This window comes from Zingiber officinale, chromosome 4B, assembly GCF_018446385.1.
Source record: "Zingiber officinale cultivar Zhangliang chromosome 4B, Zo_v1.1, whole genome shotgun sequence".
Taxonomy (NCBI): Eukaryota; Viridiplantae; Streptophyta; class Magnoliopsida; order Zingiberales; family Zingiberaceae; genus Zingiber; species Zingiber officinale.
Genome location: NC_055993.1, coordinates 21,455,824 through 21,461,823, shown reverse-complemented (window position 1 = coordinate 21,461,823; position 6,000 = coordinate 21,455,824).

Sequence of the window (6,000 nt, the reverse complement as noted above, 5' to 3'; positions counted from 1 at the left end):
TAAGTCCAAGAGTAGTACCACTCAACCTTATCATCATGTTGGACTAAGTCCACCTGCAGGGTTTAACATGACAATCCTTATGAGCTCCTCTTGGGGACATTATCAACCTAGTATCTCTAGGACACAGTTTCCTTCTATAATTAACAACACACACTATAAGTGATACCATTTCCCAACTTATCGGGTTTATTGATTCATCGAACTAAATCTCACCCATTGATAAATTAAAGAAATAAATATCAAATATATGTGCTTGTTATTATATTAGGATTAAGAGCACACACTTCCATAATAACTGAGGTCTTTGTTCCTTTATAAAGTCAGTATAAAAGAAACGACCTCAAATGGTCCTACTCAATACACTCTGAGTGTACTAGTGTAATTATATAGTCAAGATAAACTAATACCTAATTACACTACGACCTTCTAATGGTTTGTTCCTTTCCATTTTAGTTGTGAGCTACTGTTTATAATTTATAAGGTACTGATAACATCATCTTCTGCATGTGACACCATATACTATGTTATCTACAATATAAATTATATGAACAACTACAAACAAATGTAGATAATTTGACCAAATGTGATTCTTTATTCAAAACAAATGTTTACAAAAGCTTAGGCTTTCAGTATACACTCCAACAATCTCCCACTTATACTAATGACTAAACTGCCATATCTTCTACCATACATCTGATTCCCATTCCTTCCACATGCCGATCGAAAGCTTTGAAGGGCCTTAGTGAAAGGATCCGCCAGGTTATCCGATGCAATCTTGGCGATGACAACTTCTCCTCGCTCCACGATATCTCGTATCAGGCGCTCTATATGTTTACTTGCCTTATGGGCTCGTGGTTCCTTCGAGTTTGCAATCCACCACTATTATCACAATAAATTGTGATGATTTTGGGCAAACCAGAATCACATCTAAGTCCATTAGAAAATTCCCGAGCCATACCGCTTCTTTAGCCGCCTCGATACATACTCACCATGGTTGAGTCCAAACGCATCGCTTAACACCTCCATGAAATGGCTCCACCTCCTAAAGTATACACATAGCCTGATGTAGACTTCATCATATCCCTATCGATTGAAATCAATCCTCACAGGGAGCGGATCGTCTGCTGGTAAACTAGCATATAATTTCTAGTCCTTCTCGTACTTTAATATATGTTTTACCACGCCTAATGTCCTTGTCAGGTTACTCGATATCTCACGACCATGCCCACCAAAAATGATATCGTGCCTCGTACATAGCATTGCATACATTAGGCTTCCTACACCGAAGCAGAACCGCTTTCATGTCCTCTATCTCTTTCGACGCCTTTGGAGACATCTCTTTAGATAGAGCTACTCCATGTCTAAAAGGTAAGAAACCTTTCTTGGAATCCTGCATGCTAAAACGAGCAAGGATTGTATCTATATATGAAGCTTGGGATAGACACAACATTCTTTTCTTACGATCCCTTATAACTTTGATCCCAAGAAATGTGCACAATCTCCTAAGTCCTTCATATCAAATTGTTTGGACAACCATACCCTTACGTCCGATAATACCTTGACATTGTTGCCAATTAACAAAATATCATCTACGATAGTACAAGAAATACCACCACGTTTTCGTTACACTTCTTATATACACAAGACTCATCCGGACTTTGAATAAATCCATATTGGATTACTTCATTAAACCGGATGTTCCAAGATCTTGAAGCTTGCTTTAGTCCATAAATGGACCGATTGAGCTTGCACACTAGATGCTCTTTGCCTTTTCAATGAACCCTTCGTTGCTTCATATGGATGTTCTCTTCAAGACTTCCATTAAGGAAAGTCTTGACATCCATTTGCCAAATCTCATAATCCATATGAGCAAGAATGGATAAGAGTATCGTGATAGACTTAAGCATGGCCACCGGTGAAAAGGTTTCATAATCGATTCTCTTTCCGAGTGTACCCTTTCAGAATAAGCCTAGCTTTGAAGGTTTCTACCTTCCCACCCCCTCTTTCCTTTTGTAGATCCACTTGCATCCAACGACTTTTACACCATCGGTGGTTCTACAAGCTCCCAGACCTTATTAGAGTACATAGACTCTATTTCGAATTCATTGCCTTTTGCCAAGATGCCGATCTATATCTTGGAGTGCTTCATCATATGTTCAGGATCAGGTTCATGTTTACCGGGATTAAGTCCAAGACTCTCCCAAAACATGAATCTTTCAGTCGCTTACAACCCTCCCACTACGACGAGGCACCGTGGTTGTGTATCATGTGTGACACGTGTTGCAGTCTCTTGTGGTACTTCATCTTGTACTGTTGGTACTAAAGTAGACGTGTCCTCTCTAAATTCTTCTAAAACAACTTTGCTACTGGGCTTGTGATCCATTATATAGTCTTCTTCTAAAACTGGGCATTGGTGCTAACAATGACCTTCTGGTCTTTAGGACTATAAAATAAACCTCCTTTCGTTCCTTTGGGATATCCTACAAACACGCGAACTTCTGTACGAGATTCTAACTTATCAGCATTTGGTTTTAGCACATGTGCTGGACTACCCCAAATCCGAATATGTCTTAGACTGGGTTTTCGCCCATTCCACAATTCTATGGGAGTAGAAGAAACTGATTTAGAAGGTACTAAGTTCAGAACGTATACTGCTGTTTCCAGAGCATATCCCCAAAATGAATTTGGTAATTCTAAATAACTCATCATCGATCTAACCATCTCCATAAGAGTCCTATTCCTTTGTTCTGCTACACCATTCTGTTGGGGTGTTCCAGGTGCAGACAATTGGGATTGAATCCCAGCCTCTGATAAGTAATTCCTAAACTCTCCTAAGAGGTATTCACCACCACGATCAGATCGTAGTGTCTTGATACTTTTACCTAATCGTTTCTCCACATCAGCCTTGTATTCTTTGAACTTATCAAAGCACTCGGACTTGCGGCGCATTAGGTAAATATATCCGTATCTTGAATAATCGTCTATAAAAGAGACAAAATATTCAAAACCTCCTCTCGCTTGGATAGACATAGGACCACACAAATCAGAGTGAACCAATTCTAACACTTCTTTGGCTCTATACCCCTTGGCCTTGAACGGCCTTTTGGTCATTTTACCTTCTAAGCAGGATTCACAAGTTGGAAAATTTTCCAACTCTAATGAACTCAAAAGTCCATCGGCTATAAGCCTCTGAATCCTACTTAAGTTAATATGCCCAAGCCTTAGATGCCAAATATATGCTTGGTTCATTTCTGAAGGTTCTTTTCTCTTATTAGAATTAGAAGATGAGTTATAAATTTCCATGTTTTGCTTTGTGGAAGAAATTGGATTTAAAGTATACAAATTGCCAACTAATGCACCAGAACAGATAATCACTTTATTTCTTTTAATAACTACATCGTTACTAAAGGAAACTGAATATCCATCTAAAAACAGTTTAGAAACTGAAATTAAATTCTTTCTAAAACTGGGTACATAAAGACAATTTCTTAAAATCAAATTTCTATTTCTACTAAAAGATAAGTAGACGTCTCCCACTGCAACAGCTGCCACTTTAGTAGCATTGCCCATGTAGACGGTAATCTCTCCTTCAGAGTCGTCGGTTTCCTGGAACCCCTGCAAGGAATTGCAGACATGATCATGGCTCCCGTATCTACACACCAGGTAGATAACACCGCTAAACATGTTTCAACAACTAGAGCATGAGATATACCTTTGTTTTGGTTCCTACGAGGACAGTGCTTCCAATGTCCTGCCTGCTTGCAGATGATGCACTTGCCCTTGGGCTTCTTCACTCCAACTTTAAATCCCGTACTTTGAGATTTATTCACTTTCTTTGCCGACTTGTTTCTTCTTCTTCTTTCCTCTCGGTTTAGAAGTAGAACCATTTTCAGATAGTGAATTTGAGAATTGTGACGAAATAATCCTTCTGCTGCAGTTCAGTAGTTTCCCTAATGAATAAATCCTTTTATTCATATTATAGTTCGGGAACTGCTCAAAACTTCTTGGTAGCGTTTGGAGGATCATATCGATCCGGGTTTCCCATCAATTTCTCCTCCAAGGATCTATCTCGTTCGGATAAGCCATCATCTTTAGGATATGATCCTCACAGTACCCTCTTGCATGGTGGCGGTCATTATCTTTCTCATGGCTTCTTGCCTAGAAGCCCTATCCCGATGACCAAAGAGTTCCTTGAGATTGTTCATAATATCATAGGTTGTTGGTAAATCTTGATGTCGATGTTGCAATACATTTGACATTGAAGCCAAAATGTAACACCGCCATCTCATCTCTTTTACCCATTTCCTATGAAATTCAATCTCCTCTTGGGTAGATTCACCAATGGGTGCTTCAGGACAAGATTCATTCAGTACAAAAGAACAATGTCCAGGTTTCTTTTCCAATATATGTAATTAGGTCCAGTAAGTCTATTCTGTTGAAGTATGATGGACAGTGGGTTGAAAGTCATACTAAGAATCATAAATAACTTTTGGTCAGAACTCTAAATTTAGAATAATATTGATTCCTCAAACAATACTATTTTAAATTAACCAACACCTCATAACACCGTGAATTTTGTATGCCACGTTAGTGTGGACGTATACAAATTCAACATTTGTAAAAGGAGGGTTTTAACCCATTAATTTTATTATCTTGTCAACCTAACTTTTTACAAATAAAATTAATAGTTGGTATTATTTGGTCACACAAATAATAGCAGTGACTCCGATGGGGAGGATACTATTAGATGTGTCTAAGTGTATACCATTACTTGACACTAAGTCTATTAATAAGATTATGCCCCTTCCATTGGGGAAGATCACACGCTCTTAATTAACTTCCTATAGTCATCCAAAAATGGAAGTCTGTTCTAGTGATCCGCAAACAAGCTCATCCGTTATGGAGGAAGGCACTCAGAGCCAAGGCGCAAGCTTGTTTGCATCACTTACAAACCAGTAATGGAGACCATGGGATTTACTTAAAAATCCCTCTCCCACTTAGTTATTTATAAATGAGGAATTTTAACTATGCTAGCCTACTAAACTTGTAAACTAACATGCACACACAGCACAATATAAAAGTAATAAATAGAAAAACTAATTTTCAACTATTATGGCTTTTATCTCTAGTTGTCCTCCATGTGTTGTCATCCCAAGCTGCTGCCATATTTGGCCACCGCTACCGGGTCTAGCTGTCGCATCCATCTTGCTCTTTGTTCCACTGCGCCTCTGGTCCTTAGAAGGTTCCACGCTTTGCAAGATTCGATCGCGACATAAATAGAATATTAAATTTTGAACCCATATTCCCTAAAAGGAATGTACATGTATCCAGATCAAAACTCAAAACTAACAAAACTAAATACAGCACCTCCTGTAAATTACAACACTCATGCACACACATATAAATGCCCTTGACATGTCCAAGGGTCCAATCACACACATAATAACTAAAAGTCATAATAGTTGGATCCTGCATCCACAAAGTTAGCACATCCTACTATTAACCTGCCTAAATTATGTATGACATGTGCATAATTAACCTAATACCAAATACACAGAGGCAAAACCCTAGCTCTGATACCAATTGTTGGAAAACCTATAGGTTCCACTGTACAAAAATTTTGTACAAAGGTCTGAACCTTTTCCTAGCTACCATGTGTTCTTTTAAATTAAATTTTGGATCGCCTGCGGAACTTAACACGTTTGATCCAAAACTTAATCTATTTGTTCTTTTAGGTTTTGACTTGGATCTCCTGCGGAACTTAACACGTTCGACCCAAGTCTCCTTAAGTTATTAATTCCATTAAATATTAATTTCCATAATTGGTTCCCAGTACTAACGTGGCGAGGCACATGACCTTCTTGGATATGGGAGCAACCACCACCGACTAGACAAAACCTTTTATAGAAATCTAATATTTAATTTCCTAAAATAACTTTAGGTTAACCGAAGAGAACAATCAAATCACAAGGAAAAGAAAAAACAAAAGAACACAACATC